This window comes from Helianthus annuus, chromosome 14 (genome assembly GCF_002127325.2).
Source record: "Helianthus annuus cultivar XRQ/B chromosome 14, HanXRQr2.0-SUNRISE, whole genome shotgun sequence".
Lineage (NCBI taxonomy): Eukaryota > Viridiplantae > Streptophyta > Magnoliopsida > Asterales > Asteraceae > Helianthus > Helianthus annuus.
Genome location: NC_035446.2, coordinates 156,281,213 through 156,299,186, shown reverse-complemented (window position 1 = coordinate 156,299,186; position 17,974 = coordinate 156,281,213). Strand labels below are relative to the sequence as shown.

At 38.9% G+C, this 17,974-nt stretch overlaps 1 long non-coding RNA gene across 1 annotated transcript; it reads right to left on the bottom strand.

Annotated features, from left to right (window-relative positions):
* Nucleotides 1–204: 204 nt before the first annotated feature.
* LOC110906156 lies at nt 205–2,928 on the bottom strand. The gene is made up of 3 exons (XR_002573705.2): nt 2,778–2,928; nt 1,691–1,779; nt 205–395 (listed from the first exon to the last, which is right to left on the bottom strand). It is a non-coding gene; the product is annotated as an uncharacterized LOC110906156 (long non-coding RNA).
* Between the last annotated feature and the right edge of the window lie 15,046 nt (nt 2,929–17,974).

Sequence of the window (17,974 nt, the reverse complement as noted above, 5' to 3'; positions counted from 1 at the left end):
TATTTAACCTATTAATTTTTTTACTAAAATAATTTGTTTCGAGTTCATCCCTATACCTCCTTTACTTAAAAAACCTATTTTTACGTGCATATTTTTATGTACGTGTCGGTATGAATTCGATTTGCTCTATGTTTTTGTAAGACCCTAAACACGTTTTGACCAAAACGATGCAGCGGAAAAGTGAACTATAAAATTTCTTTATTTAAAACAATTTAACATACTTATAAAGCTCTTAAGACATCATTCATAAAGACCATCACATAACTTTTACATAGTGACGTAACAAGATTAGCGTAAGAAAATTATTTACATAATTCCCCTTCCGTACAATCCAAGCTACTTGTGTCGATCTTCGTTCGTATGTTCCTATGCAACGATAACGGTATTCATGTAACCTGCGGTCATCATTCATAACCAACATATTAGCAAATAACGACAATTAACAATTACATATATTCATAAAATAAAAATCCATAACCCCTTCAAGAAAGTCCAATGATGTATATACTCCAAAAGATATTCATTTGGACTTCCGCACTTGCCTCAAGCTTCATCCGTTCGAGAGCACAACATTCACTTTCCTGCATTTCCGGGTTCATTCTCTGAAACAACGTGGTTATCCACACACAACTACAGATATTCTAGATTTACATCCTCACATAAACACATATGAAGCTACCGTATCCATTGGATAACATTATGTGTAATTGCTACCAATATGATTATTTATTTACAGATATAATTCCTAATACTTACTTATACATTTCGTACATACATATCTTCGTATTCAAACACCCTTCTAAAGTATATAACCACCATTTATCTCAATTCCTAATACTTACTTATACATTTCGTACATACATATCTTCATATTCAAACACCCTTCTAAGGTATATAACCACCATTTATCTATGACCATATTTGTAAATATTCATTCTGTATATTATATCTGACCGGTCTAAAGTTACAATCACACACCTACCTAGTTACCACTTGACACTCTCAACACAAACCGTAATCTTTCTACTTGCTTCAAGACTTACACTATCACTTGCTTATGAATTTCATAAGTTAGACATGACCAAACACCTTAAACTTCAGCTTACGGGGTTCCGGAATGAAGCTAAGATCAACCGGATAACGAAACAACAAAACCAGAAAAATGCATTTTAGGGGTGGCGTCGGTGACGCCCCCTTGTCCCGTCGGCGACGGCAGCTGCAAAGCAGCGTCGGCAGAACACTCACGTAGACAGGCATTTTGTGCGTCAGAGCTTTTTGCGAGTTCCAAGCAGCGTCGGCGACGCCCAGAACCGCCGTAGGCGACGCCAAACCTGCACCTCCTCGTTATTTTACTTATTTCCAGCCATTTTGACCCTCCAGGCGAGTTCTCGGGCCATCCAAAACATAAAATATCATTACACAAAGTCTCTAAATCATACCAACATGTTTTATCGAGGTGTTATGAGTAACACCCTTCTACATTACATTTTCTACTCTTGACCCGTTTAATATTCATCTAAGCATCTTTCAACTTATCCAAATATTCCCGATTAAAGATATATAACTTACTTAATGCTACTTACTTGATTTCGTCATCAATAGCATATTTCCACATGACATCTAATAGTTTTTATAGAATTAATCTTTCTTACTAGATACTACTAAAGAGGGAGTTTGGAAGTTTACTTACTTTGAGCGTCCGTGTTTCGCTTTCACTCGTTGTCCTTTCTTGACCCGTTAGCTTTCCTTGCTTAATTCCTTGCTATTGCAATGCATATCCTTTCATTCCATTTTGTTACAACATTGTTAGTATACATGATTATTCATCTTATCAATCATTCCATTCCAATATCACATTGACTTTTATTGGGCAACTATTAACATACGTAAGACATGGATTTATTACCACATCATTCATAATACAATCAATTCAATCTTACCATCATTTACGTCATATAAGAATCTAGCAAGTATTCACATAATCTCCTTATTCTCACAATCAATTTTTACACATACTAGTGCTTTGTAAGTCTCCAATAGGTAATGTCATCTAAGGTTAGCTTATACAACAAAATTTCGACATTATTCTTCACTAGTAGACTCTTGTGTTTCACATTTTGTACACATTCACTTCTCAATCACCATTAAACAATTCATCAAATCTATGGTGACCGTCACACCATACAAGCACAAAGTACAATCCCCTAATGCATGTTTTTGATTCCAAACATGCATTCAACCCGAATTCTCATATGAATTTCATCTAAAGCACATTATTCATATTAGTTCACTACCAATTACATTACTAACACCTTCTAAGCATATTCATCCATTAATGCATACAATCTTATCTACTAAGCTCACCTAAGCATTTCATCGAGCACTTGGTGTGCGTATCACAACTTATGCACAATGTACAAGTACTTCATGTTCATCCCCTACCTCTTGTCATTTCATCAATTAACAATTTAAGAATCACATTAGTCTCTTACCATACTTAACCTAACTTAAGGGAATCAAACATATACAACAAAATAGCCGATTTTACTAGAATCAACCATGGTTTCATCCTTATTTTGAAAACCCACTTCACCCTTCATGGGGTTTTCATATTTTACCAACACATACAAATTTCTACTCATACTTTCACTTATATATTGATTCTAAACTAAATCTCCACCTTAAATCATATCATACCCAACAAAATCAATCTCAATTTCATACTTTCATCTTTCTTATTGTGCTAGAAGTTCATCAAAAGACAATATGGAACTTACCTAGTGTTTAGTAGGCATAGATGATCACAAATCTGACTCATGCATGGACAAAATCACCAATCTTCCTTTTCAATTTGTTGAATTTGCCCTTGAAGCTTCAAGGGAGCATGGCCTCCCTTTCTTCCCCCTGAACTCGTCCCACACACGCACACACTAGCACCCCTTTTCTTTTTCCTTTTTATTTCTTTCTTTTATTTGATTATATAAATATATCTTTCTAGATGTGCACTTCCTACCCTCATAGTTTTATTAGTTTACATGTTTTCCATTACCACATACTTTTACTTAAAAGTTAACATTACATTTAACTAGGTTAAGTTCCCCTGATACCCAACATCATGCCATACTATCTAAGTATACGCCCATAGTCAAAATAGGGATTTTGGGGCGTTACAGTTTTGACGTAAACTTTTTCTCTGGAAACGAGTCAGATCAAAAATAATACTTTTATTTTAAAAAAACATCTTTTATGTGCATATTTTATGTACGTTTCGGTATAAATTCGAGTTGGCGTATGTTTCACCCTAAACTTTTTTGAGAAATGAGTGAGGTCAAATAATCTGTTTCCGTGCTTATTTTATGAATGTTTCGTTAATTTTGTTTTGAACCGAGTGGAGTCAAATCGGGTTTTCTTTTTTTTTTTCAAAAGTTCTAATTATTCTCTTTTGATTATACGTGTCAGCTTTTCCGTTATATACGTTATGTTTTCTATGTATGAGTCGGATCCTATATAATACGTTATAATTGTACGGTATAAATTTGATTTACTTTATGTTTTGATCTAATCGCAATGCTTATATATGCTACATTGAGTTCGATCAGATATGTCGAAATGCATGTTTTCATATGGTTAACGCATCACATAACGTTTAGAATAATACATTCAATGTTTGCAATGTATCCGCGCCGCAACGCGCGCGCATGTTATTCCTAGTTCTTGTGTAATTACCAAGTTACCTTGATAAAATGTCTTTTTTTGGCAAATTGGATTTAAATAATCCAAACTATCTGTTTTTTGCCAATAATAATCCCAACTGAGTTTATTTCTTACAGTGATCCCATCTTTTTCATTTTGTTTGTATAATGGTCCACCGTTAAAAATAACTTAACGAAGTTAAGGTTTTTTTTTTTTGAATTACAAACCGATATTTTAGGCCTTTTGATCAGAACGAGGATACGATTCGATTGATGTAAAACTTACCTCAAAACGGTGCTCCAAACGGTTTGATTTTTGTTAATTGGAAGTTGAAACACCCGAATTGAAGCACTGTTTTTGTCGTTTGGAGCACTATTTCGAGGTAAGTTTTATATCAGTCGACTCATATTCTCGTTCTGATCAAAAGCCCCAAAAACGTTAGTTTGTAATTTGGAAAAAAAAAACTTAACTTCTTTAAGTTTTTTAATCACAGACCATTATATAAACAAAATGAAAAAGTTAGGACCATTGTCGGGAATAAACTCAGTTGCGATTATTATTGGCAAAAAATAGCCGGTTCAAATTATTTAAATCCAATTTGTTTTTTTTTTTTTAGTTTCTTGAAATCCTAACATTTACCTGGTAGTGACGTAATGATTAGTGATAAAAAAATCCACAAAGTTTAGAAAAACAAAACAAAAAATTAAACATGTAAACCAAATCATCTTTTCTTTTAAACAACAGATCTAACAAGTGGTACAAAGTCAATCTTTTAAATCCCGGTTTCTAAATTGTATCGGGTTAGATTCAGAAATGATTCAATCGATTAAATCGGGTTGTATCAGGCGGTTCAACCGGGTTAACTAATTAACCATATAAATTCACAAAATACAATTTTACTCAAAAAATAATTCAAAACTATATCATTTCATAATAAAAAATATTCTAAAAGTTAATGCATAATAAAAAATAATCCAAAAATTCACTATTGTTACCATTTTAGGTGGTAGGTTTTTTTTAAGAACGTGAATCGTCACGTTTTTGTGCCCATCAAAGATTAAAACTCTAAATTTTAACATTTGGCCCGGTAGTGTTATACCGGTTTAAACCGGCATAACCCAATTTACCGACGGTACAACTTCCTTACCGTTTTCTCAGTTTACCGGTATGATTCGTGCCGGCTAAGCTTCTGACATCCGGTTTAATCAGTTCAATCGGCCGGTATAAACCGGTTTTTAAAATATTGGTACAAAGTTGATACTGTTTGCCCTTTTTATAGGGGTGTTTTGTGCCGCATTTACATCCGGTATCGATAATACTGATATAACTGGCCGGTAATTACCTCTTTTAAAATATTATATTTACCAGATTTTGATTTCTAGATTGCACTTGACTTTTTTTTTCTAGAACGTTGTTGAACACCTTTTATTTTGATATAGTGGTCTCCAAAGTCCAAAAATGTCGCCTAAATAGTACCGATTAATAAACAACATAAGTTCTATCTAGAATTACAAGTTTCACAGTTTTGGCCCTTAACTTCCATAGAAGCTTAGGACTTGTTTTTTAGATTTTGTGAATAAATAATATATAAATAGAGATTAAATAGAAACCTTTGTTAGTTTTCGTTGAGTTAAAACTGTTATGAAATGAAGTTGGACATTGAATACCTTCTAGTTATACTTTTTTATACATTTTTTTGTGTTTGAAATTTGAATGCCAGTTATGATATTAAACAGAAAATATTAGTTAAAAATATTAGATAAAATTGATCAACTATGATTTATTTGTTTTGTTTTTTTTTTTTTTTTTTTTTTTTTTTTTTTTTTTTTTGCCGTGGTTGTCGCCATGCAGTAGTACTCATATATATAAAATAAATACGAAATCAATATAAAGGAATTTTTAGTGTTTTTTAGTATAGACTCTCAATTACAACTTTTGACTACAAAGAAAAAATGTATTGTAAAAAACATCTATTTGTTCATTGTTTACAAAAGAAATAAAGCATCGGTCAATCTTTTGACTTCAAAGAGATTGAACCTTTCAAATGTAGCGAAAAGTATTTGTATTTAGTTATTTTAATAACACATTTATTTTTTGTCACCTATAATTACAACTATGTTTGGTTTTATAAAATGTTACACTAAAAAAGTTGAAAAAGTACCAAAAAATGCCTGAATTCTAGGGATGGCAAAAAAGCCCAAGCCCGACGGGTATACCCGAAACCCGAAACATACGGGCCGGGTATACCCGAAGCCCAATGGGTATGGGCCGGGTACGGGCTTAAAAATAGAAAAAATTCGGGTATGGGTACGGGTATGGGATTTAGTGATACCCGCCCGATACCCGGCCCATTTACCCGAATAATACCCGAATTATAGATTTCCATATATATAAACTTAGTAAATGTACTTATTACCTTCTCTATAGTCATATGTGGCTATTTATTTGGCAAGTGTTTAGTTAACATATAACTTATTTTTAAGCATCTATATTGGATATGGAAGCTATCACCCTTTATTATGTGGATGTTTTATGCAAATAGGTGGTCCTGATACAATTATTTGATTAAGTAATCGTTTTAATTTAGTTTAGTATATGTGGTCTGATTATGATATGCAAGTTATTAGTCATATTTTCATTTATTATAGTCATTAAAATAGTAAATTATATAAACATCAAAGTAAAAATTGCATATTTGTCCTAACATGTATTTTTAAGAAATTAATGGGTATAACCCGATACCCGCGGGTATGCCCGATACCCGACGGGTAATTACCCGAAAAATACCCGACGGGTGACGGGCCGGGTATGGGCCAAAGAATTACAACCGGGTACGGGCATGGGATAATCAATACCCGACCCAAGCCCGGCCCATTGCCATTCCTACTGAATTCACATGTTATCCAAAAAGAAGTAAATCATTGCTTTAAAATAATTGTGTAACTATAGCAACGAATAGACATGAGAGTTCAGGTGAATTAAATATAAGATTAGGGGTGTGTGAAGAAGGTGAGGGTGTCGGCAGTGTCTTCGGTGACCCCATACGAGGAGTGTGCTCACCGTGCGGGTACACCGCCACCAACATATTTTTACCGCGCGGTGAGTGTTTGGAGCGGTAAGTGTTCACTGATTGAGAGAGAGAGGAGAGAGAGGGGGTGATTGGTTGTTAATGTGGGTCCACCCTTTTTCCACCAATCATATTTTTTTTCTTCTTTTTGAAAAAAAAATAATTGTGTGAGTGGAGTGATGTCAACGTTTGAGTGCAAAATGGGGACTTAAGAGGGGAGTTGACGTGGCACGTGCTGATTGAGTGTGTGTAAGAGAGGGGACTCCCCTAAGAGAGGAGTGCCCCTCTCACCCTGAGCCTTAAATATATTTATTACTCATTAATGTAACACCTCGTAAAATCACGTCCAATGATGTGTACGTGTAATAAACCCTAATAAAGTCAAACCTTGGGATTTAGGGACTAATTTTTCGAAAAATCGAAAAACTTTAATTATAAACAATCTAGAAGTATTAAAAAAACTTAAATAAGTTTTAAATAACCTTTTATGGTTTTATATTCACAAATAAGCCACTTGTTGATCAAGTGTAGCCGTTTGTGTAATTAATTGAAAGTTTGCGCAATAAAGGGTTAAAAGCGTCAACATGTTAATTCTTACCTCTGAGTGACCTTTTAACAAACCGAGAGCTTCATGATATTTGATTATGCTCTCGGGAATGCCAATCGTTGGCCGTCCAAGGCTTTTGTGCCTTTAAGTGACGTTACGCGCAACTTTGTAAGTATGAGGGACTAAAAGTGTCAATATGTTTAATTATACCTCTGAATGACCTTTTAGGGAACCCAAAGCATTGTAATATTTAATAATACTCCTAAAAATGTTTAATATGGGTTGGATATGTCACACCCCCAAAATCCACCTGCGGAGTATCACCGCTTGGGAGCGTGACTGACCAGGATCAAGCCACCAATCATATTGAACATGCATTTAATATTAAGTAAAATAACTAAAAACCATCCATTCAATACAAAAGGTGATCAAACAAATCATCGTTTCAAAATGTAGCGGAAGCATAGTAAATAAACCAGTAGTAGTTAACAGTTTTAAGTATCATAATAGTTCAAGAGAAAAGCCACGATCCTTGTCCACAACGACCCGCTTCTCCAGTGCAAGCTCCAAGTACCTAACGATCTGCAAGGCATGTAACAGAATGATCAACAAACTAGTTGAGCGAGTTCACAGTTAATAGTTTAGTTTGGGTAATAATGCGTTCGTTCAGTTAAGTCTCATATCTTATCAGTTCCATCGCGGCCTCCCAGGCATATGTGCGAAGATTAGGTTCATTAGTTCGCGACCGTAGTCTTTACCGACCAGGGTGTGTGCGAAGGCAATTTATCAGTTCGTTCGCGACCATAGTCTTTACCGACCAGGGTGTGTGCGAAGGCAGTTGAGTAGTTCGTTCGCGACCATAGTCTTTACCAACCAGGGTGTGTGCGAAGGCAGTTCGACAAGTATCATTTAAGCATGCACAACAATCATCCAACCCATTCCCACCCTGGGAACCCATGCCTTGGCTGTGTGAACTCACCTTGATTTGCTCGGTATGCTAGGTTATGCACTCACAAGTAATTAATCACGTCCTATTGTATGCACGTATAACAAATCAGTTCATGTTCGCAATGATACGCGTGCAATTTAATGTTCACATAACAGTCAGTTTGCATATCGGCACAACACGTATTGTTTCACATCAAACCATCAGCTAGTGTACACGAATACCAATGTTAACATTCATCACTAATCATGGCATGCCAAATAAATCAAACATACATTCCAACATTAAAATATGTTCATAATTATATATCTTTCGATCCACCCTTATCTTTCGGTACATTAGTGATCTTTCGATACACAGTTATCACAGTTATCCTTCGGACCGAAAGTTATGTTTCGAACCAATGCCATCTTTCGACCAACTGTCATCTTTCGGTCAACTTAATTATGTTTCGGTCAATGCTATCCTTCGGTCAATGCTCCTATGGTTCGGTCAAAGCTATCCTTCGGTCAACACTACTATGGTTCGACTAACAAGCATCTTTCGACCACAACTATGTTTCGAGTAGCAATATCTTTCGACAATTAGCAGTTACGTTTGATCACAATCAGTTACGGATATCATGCAGTCAATTACAGAAACAGAAACCCTAATCATCTACAGCCGTCATCATCATTAACAAGCACATTTCATATATTCAATCTCAAGAACCCTAACCGAAATCATGAACAATAACCATATTCATTCGGATTACTATCAAGACATAACAACCTCATGTAAACTGATTTCATAATAACCCGATTTCACTAATATATCAACAAGTTATCAATCCGGAGCATACATCGTCACAGTAACATAACAAGCACCATTGAATCGATTTAAACTTATTATCATGCCATACAACTACAAGATCATCTTTATACGATTCCTATCATTCAACATACAATCAATTCGAGACGTTCTTAATCAAAGCATGTAATAATAATAACATCATGTCATCAACGATGATAGTGAAACACTAACCGGATTAGGGGATTGAAACTAGTGGGGTTTCGGGTGCACAAGAACTTTCAGCCGACTCCAAGACTTCGAGAGAGAGGGAAAGGTATTAGGGTTTTTAGAAACTAACTGCCGGTTACATGCATCACGTATTTAAACGTATTACAGAAATGGGCCAAGCCCATTAGAAAGGCTGGGCCGAAAGATGTCGAAGGATGGAGTCTTTGGTCGAAGGATATGTTTCGAGATCCTTCGAACCGGAAGCTGATCCTTCGAGTCGAAGGATATGTTTCGAGATCCTTCGAACTGTGTGCCATGCTTCGTGATCTAGACTAAGTGTTTTTAATAATAAATCTAATATTATATTCTACCACAGCAAGTAATCACATATGACAAAACGACAATACGTTTCATTAAAATACATCGCGTACAATTTCAAGTCCACAATCCAAACAACTAAACAGTCAAAGTCAACGCGCATTTAATGCGAAAGTGAAAGTCAGAAACTCGAGTTGTCACATTATCCCCAACTTAAAAGAAATTTCGTCCCGAAATTTGGTACGCACTCACTGAGGAAGCTAGGCAAGTTACATCGTTCACTGGTTTTCCTGGGGTGTCACATCATCCCCCCGTTGATTTGGAATTTCGTCCCGAAATTCAGTAGTAGTAGCTTCAGCCTCAGCAGTGGATGCATTGGTTTCGAATAACTGGGGATACTTTTCTTTCATCTGATCTTCGCGTTCCCAGGTATACTCTGGACCACGCTGGGAGTTCCAACGAACTCGAACAAGAGGGATTCTCTTGTGTTTGAGGACCTTAACATCCCGGTCCGTGATTTCAACTGGTTCCTCGACGAACTGCAACCGCTCATCGATAGTGAGTTCCTTAAAAGGAACTATAAGGGTCTCATCTGATAGGCATTTCTTCAGATTCGACACGTGAAATACATTGTGAACTGCACCGAGTTCAGCTGGTAGTTTTAATCTGTAGGCTACTTTGCCAATCTTTTCTAAGATTTCGAATGGTCCGACGTACCGCGGATTCAGTTTGCCTCTTTTACCAAATCGAACCACACCCTTCCAGGGTGAAACTTTCAATAAAACCCGGTCCCCGACCTCAAATTCCAATGGTTTCCTACGCTTGTCCGCGTAGGCTTTCTGACGGTCGCGTGCTGCCGCCATGCGTTGTCGTATCTGTGCTATCTTTTCTGTGGCGTCCACAACAATATCTGGACCCGTAATCTGACTATCCCCCACCTCTGCCCAACAGAGAGGTGACCGGCATTTACGTCCGTACAATGCCTCGAATGGAGCGGCTTGAATGCTGGTATGGTAACTGTTATTGTATGAAAACTCCACTAAAGGGAGGTGCTTTTCCCAGCCGTTGCCGAAATCGATAACACACGCTCGAAGCATGTCTTCTAAAGTTTGGATAGTTCGCTCAGACTGCCCATCCGTCTGAGGATGGTATGCTGTGCTCATGTCTAAACGTGAGCCGAAGGATTTGTGCATCGCTTGCCAAAGCTCTGACGTGAATCGTGCATCGCGATCCGAAATAATGGAAGTGGGCACTCCGTGCCTCGAAACAACTTCTTTCAAGTAGATGTCTGCTAGGGTAGAAAACTTATCCGTTTCTTTGATAGCCAAGAAGTGAGCAGACTTTGTGAGTCGATCAACGATCACCCAAATAGTGTCATTCCCACGCTGGGATCTTGGTAAGCCCGTAACGAAATCCATGGAAATTTCTTCCCATTTCCACTGCGGTATCTTGGGCTGCTGAAGTAGACCAGCTGGTTTCTGATATTCAACCTTGACTCTCGCACAGGTTAAGCATTTGCCAACATAGGTGGCGATGTGGGCCTTCATACTAGGCCACCAATAAGTAGTGCTGATGTCGTGGTACATTTTATCCGACCCTGGATGTACCGAATAGCGAGACTTGTGAGCTTCATCCATTACAAGTTCGCGTAAACCGCCATAAAGTGGGACCCAAATACGCCCCGTTACATAGTAGGCGCCGTCTTCCCTTTGTTCCATGCATTGCCTTGAGCCGCGTAAGGCTTCAGCTTTGACGTTTTCGGGTTTCAGTGCTTCTAACTGAGCAGCTCGTATCTGTGCAGGAAGACTGGACTGAATAGTAAGCTGCAGCGCTCGCACGCGCTTAGGCAGAGTGTCTTTCCGGCTGAGGGCATCAGCCACAACATTGGCCTTGCCTGGATGATACTTGATGGCGCATTCGTAGTCGTTCAGTAACTCGACCCATCGTCTTTGACGCATATTCAAATCCTTCTGCTTAAGGATATGCTCGAGACTCCTGTGATCGGTGTAAATCGTGCACCTGGTACCGTACAGGTAGTGTCGCCATATCTTAAGCGCGAAAACAACAGCTCCCAGCTCTAAATCGTGCGTCGTATTATTTCGTTCATGAATCTTGAGTTGGCGCGAGGCATAAGCATTGGCCTTGTCGTGCTGCTTCAACACACATCCAAAACCCTGTATGGATGCATCAAGTATACTACAAAATCGTCCGTGCCCTCTGGCAATGGGAGAATAGGTGCGCTGCAGAGCCTATCCTTAAGGTACTGGAAAGCAGTCTCCTGGGGTTCTCCCCAGCGATAGGTGACACCCTTCTGTGTCAGTAACGTAAGCGGCTGAGCAATCTTGGAGAAGTCTTTTATGAACCGTCGATGGTATCCTGCCAAACCCAAGAATTGGCGTATTTCTGTTGGTGTATGCGGTGCTGGCCAGTTTCTGATCGAATCAACCTTGGATGGATCAACATGAATCCCATCCTTGTTCACCACATGGCCTAAGAAGTGGACTTCACGAAGCCAGAAGTCGCATTTTGAAAACTTTGCATACAGTTGCTCCTTTCGAATAAGTTCCAAGATAAGACGTAAGTGTTGCTCGTGCTCCTCCTGACTCTTGGAGTAGATCAGAATGTCGTCGATAAAGACAATAACGAACTTGTCAAGACAAGGTTTGCGCACCCTGTTCGTAAAGTCCGTAAATACGGCAGGTGTGTTCAATAATATCAAACCATTCATCACATCAAACATAAAATATAGTAGTTAAAAATAATTCATAAAACCCAAGACATTTGATGTTCAAACCAAACTCTGTTCGAATAGCGGAAACATAATAATGAAAAACCCAAAAAGAAGTTATAAGTTCAATTAGCGTTCATTGCGTCTCCTCCTCCTAACATGAAAACTCGACCTCTTGCCTCGTTGCCATTGTTATTGTTGTTTCCCCCGTTGTTGTCGTTGTTCCCGTTGCCCTGGTTATTGTTGTGGTTCTGATTTTGGTTCAACTGAGGGCAATCGCGTTTGTAGTGACCTTCAGCCCCACACTGGAAACATCCCCGATTTCCACGCTGTGGCTGCTGCTGCTGATTCTGTGGAGCTGGCGGTGGGAGTTGCTGGTTCTGGTTTACTGGTCGCGCGCTTCTACAATCTTTGGCCTCATGGCCCATCTTGTGGCATCTTTGACAGCGATCTTTCCGACACCTTCCACTGTGGTGTTTGTTGCACCTGTTGCACCACGGATGATTTCCCTGATAACCACGTTGTCCCTGACTTCCCGATGATTGCTGACTCGGACTCTGGTGATCGTTGGTGCGACGTTGCTGAGTTTGGGACTGAACAGACACCGATCCCCTGCTGGAATCCCCATCCCATTTTCTCTTGTTGTCGCTGGGTGTAGCAGAAGTAGCAGCTGTAGTGACTGTAGCAGTAGCACTGATTCGCTTTGGCAGTTTGTTCTGATCCACTGCCTGATCGGTGATGCGATGAGCGAGACGCTGTATTTCCTGGATATTGTTGAGATTGGCCGAGGTAACGTGGCTCTGTATTTCTGGTGCCAAACCTTTGAGATACAACTCAATACGCTTGTATGGAGGGTCCACCATAGTTGGACATAACACAGCCAACTCATTTGATCTCTTGGTGTAAGCTTCAATTTCCGAACCAACCATCTTCAAGTTATACAACTCGTCCTCCAACTTGTGGATGTCTTCTCTAGTGCAGTATTCCCTCTTGATCAGTTCTTTGAATTCATTCCAGGGTGTGGCGTTAGCAGCTGCCAACCCTAAGATCTGCACTTGTGCGTTCCACCAAGTGAGCGCAATCCCTTCAAGTGTGCCAGTGGCGAACTTCACCCTGCGAGCCTCAGGGCATTCACACATTTCGAAAACCGACTCGAGCTTTTCAAACCAGTGGAGGAGTCCAACTGCTCCCTCCGTGCCACTGAACGAACTAGGACGACATTCCATGAAATTCTTGAAGGTGCACCCAGGCTGTTGCTGAGCGGGTTGACCTATTGTGTACGAATAGGGCAAAGTTAAGTACGAGAATTAATGTAGGATCTAAAGATCCTAGTGTCTATACTGCAGGGTATACTACCTGCTTGGGCGGCTGCAACTGCCGCAGCAACGAGAGCCTCTAGCTGGGCTTGAGTCATGGTAATTCGTGCGGCCATTGATCTTCACATCAAAGGCAACATAAGTGAGAAAGGTTCGCGAATAGTGCGATGACAGAAGAGTGTAAGCACATAAATATTCTCATGCAATGACATGTTGTGAGCAAGGTAATGTAAGCATACTACGAGCAAAGTTCTAAGCAAATTCTAGCATGTAGGCAATAAACATAAACCTTATTACCTAGGAAGTTGAGTCTTGCACGTGGAGCGAAGCGTCGTTGTGGATCGTTGAGAGCACTGTTCTGGTTATAGTCTGGTTTTAATAAAAACGTTTTCCCATATTAAAACCAAGTTCTCTATAACCAATGGCTCTGATACCAATCTGTCACACCCCCAAAATCCACCTGCGGAGTATCACCGCTTGGGAGCGTGACTGACCAGGATCAAGCCACCAATCATATTGAACATGCATTTAATATTAAGTAAAATAACTAAAAACCATCCATTCAATACAAAAGGTGATCAAACAAATCATCGTTTCAAAATGTAGCGGAAGCATAGTAAATAAACCAGTAGTAGTTAACAGTTTTAAGTATCATAATAGTTCAAGAGAAAAGCCACGATCCTTGTCCACAACGACCCGCTTCTCCAGTGCAAGCTCCAAGTACCTAACGATCTGCAAGGCATGTAACAGAATGATCAACAAACTAGTTGAGCGAGTTCACAGTTAATAGTTTAGTTTGGGTAATAATGCGTTCGTTCAGTTAAGTCTCATATCTTATCAGTTCCATCGCGGCCTCCCAGGCATATGTGCGAAGATTAGGTTCATTAGTTCGCGACCGTAGTCTTTACCGACCAGGGTGTGTGCGAAGGCAATTTATCAGTTCGTTCGCGACCATAGTCTTTACCGACCAGGGTGTGTGCGAAGGCAGTTGAGTAGTTCGTTCGCGACCATAGTCTTTACCAACCAGGGTGTGTGCGAAGGCAGTTCGACAAGTATCATTTAAGCATGCACAACAATCATCCAACCCATTCCCACCCTGGGAACCCATGCCTTGGCTGTGTGAACTCACCTTGATTTGCTCGGTATGCTAGGTTATGCACTCACAAGTAATTAATCACGTCCTATTGTATGCACGTATAACAAATCAGTTCATGTTCGCAATGATACGCGTGCAATTTAATGTTCACATAACAGTCAGTTTGCATATCGGCACAACACGTATTGTTTCACATCAAACCATCAGCTAGTGTACACGAATACCAATGTTAACATTCATCACTAATCATGGCATGCCAAATAAATCAAACATACATTCCAACATTAAAATATGTTCATAATTATATATCTTTCGATCCACCCTTATCTTTCGGTACATTAGTGATCTTTCGATACACAGTTATCACAGTTATCCTTCGGACCGAAAGTTATGTTTCGAACCAATGCCATCTTTCGACCAACTGTCATCTTTCGGTCAACTTAATTATGTTTCGGTCAATGCTATCCTTCGGTCAATGCTCCTATGGTTCGGTCAAAGCTATCCTTCGGTCAACACTACTATGGTTCGACTAACAAGCATCTTTCGACCACAACTATGTTTCGAGTAGCAATATCTTTCGACAATTAGCAGTTACGTTTGATCACAATCAGTTACGGATATCATGCAGTCAATTACAGAAACAGAAACCCTAATCATCTACAGCCGTCATCATCATTAACAAGCACATTTCATATATTCAATCTCAAGAACCCTAACCGAAATCATGAACAATAACCATATTCATTCGGATTACTATCAAGACATAACAACCTCATGTAAACTGATTTCATAATAACCCGATTTCACTAATATATCAACAAGTTATCAATCCGGAGCATACATCGTCACAGTAACATAACAAGCACCATTGAATCGATTTAAACTTATTATCATGCCATACAACTACAAGATCATCTTTATACGATTCCTATCATTCAACATACAATCAATTCGAGACGTTCTTAATCAAAGCATGTAATAATAATAACATCATGTCATCAACGATGATAGTGAAACACTAACCGGATTAGGGGATTGAAACTAGTGGGGTTTCGGGTGCACAAGAACTTTCAGCCGACTCCAAGACTTCGAGAGAGAGGGAAAGGTATTAGGGTTTTTAGAAACTAACTGCCGGTTACATGCATCACGTATTTAAACGTATTACAGAAATGGGCCAAGCCCATTAGAAAGGCTGGGCCGAAAGATGTCGAAGGATGGAGTCTTTGGTCGAAGGATATGTTTCGAGATCCTTCGAACCGGAAGCTGATCCTTCGAGTCGAAGGATATGTTTCGAGATCCTTCGAACTGTGTGCCATGCTTCGTGATCTAGACTAAGTGTTTTTAATAATAAATCTAATATTATATTCTACCACAGCAAGTAATCACATATGACAAAACGACAATACGTTTCATTAAAATACATCGCGTACAATTTCAAGTCCACAATCCAAACAACTAAACAGTCAAAGTCAACGCGCATTTAATGCGAAAGTGAAAGTCAGAAACTCGAGTTGTCACAGGATAAGGCTTCGATACTATTAAACGATGATATGCGCAGGTTCGCGCATAAAAGGGGCTATTTGCGTCAAACTGCAAAAGTCTATCGATTCGTATTGTATCGGACCTTCCGGAATATGACCATGAGTTAAACATACCCTATTTATCCTTTATATAGCTTAGATATAGGCTTGGAGGTGTTTGGTGCGCAAAAATAAACTTTTATGTCATGCAGGGACTAAAAGTGTCAAAAAGTGCACAAGTTTGCACTTTTGCGCATATCTCGCATTCTGAATATCCCCGGACACCCAAAAATTTATGTATGCACTAAAATATTTTATTTTAGTGTGTGTCATGATAAAATTCCTTTCGTCGCGTAATTTGGATTGTTTTTCGTGTCCGTTCGTGTTTCATCGTATTTAGCCGAACAACGTGACCGTACGACCAAACGAACCGACATCCGAGATATTTTTGAGCATATTTTAAGTTCCCTATACTTTAACTTCTTTTTAGAGCCTTTAAATGAGGTTAATGGGGCTTAAAGGTGTCAAAAATGCATCGAAATCAAGTTTCTGGGCTGCAGGGACTAAAGTTGACAAATCTGCCAAACTTTGGCCAGGCAGGGCGCGTAAGACTCCTATAACTCTTACGCGGGCCGCGTTAACTCCCCAGAACTGCAAAAATTGATTTCCAGCTTGTTCCAGCTGTTCCCCATGTTTGCAAATGGTTTTGAACTATCTATGGGCTGGTTTAGGGGTGCCCAAGGTATTACAAATCAGGGGGCACACTTGGATGGCTTAGATCAAAGCTCGTTTATCGAGGAACGATCCGGTTGTGTGTTTCCTATATAAACCCAACTCATTTCATTTGTAACCCACACCTTGATCTTGAATTCTCTAAGTTGGGGATTTTGCTCCTCATACCTGAGAAATTAGGATCAACCCTCCATGCTTGGACCCTTTGTAAGTCCCTTTTTCGTGCCTAGTTTAAATTTCTAGCGGTTATAGCCGAAAGGTCAAGCGTTTCGATAAACGCTTTGACTTTTAAACGGTTGAGCCATGGTTCGTGACGAACATGGCTACGTGACCGTAATTGGGTAGGTGTTTAACCCTCAAAAGGGGCGCCTCCTAATTACCACGTTTACTTAGTTTAATTGTCGGGTCAAATGAAAGTCAAACGGGTTAGTTTTGAAATAAAATGCATAACTATTAAATTAAAAGTCATAAAATCAGTTTTGCCACATTAATAACTTGGTAAATACTAGTTGAACATGTCTAAGCATGATTCAACCCTACAATTCTAAGTATAGGCTCGGTTCGGAGCCGAAAGTCGCAAAAGTTGACTTTTGCTTTGACTTTCAGTTCTGACCCAAAATAGACTTATTTAGATATGCCTTAGGATTCCTTTAGGATCATGTTATAGGTTAGTATAACCCTCTGAGGTTATACAACCTGAATCCTTAGTTATCCTATTCATTTGCAAGTTTCCGTTATATGCCGAATTGTTGACCGTTATGCCCTTTGGACCTTAAAACGATATTTTTGAAAATGTTAGAGGATAGAAACCTTCAATACTGAATTATAAACTTGTCCATAAAATTTGACATCAGTTTGAGGTCTAGATTAGGAGTTATACTCAATAGCGTAATTAGAAGCTTCTTTAGTAATTAAATAGCGTAAATTACATATAGCCTATCTAAACCCAAATTTTTATACAAAACTTTGTACCTATTGTATTAAAATAATATTTTGGGATTTTTAGAAATTT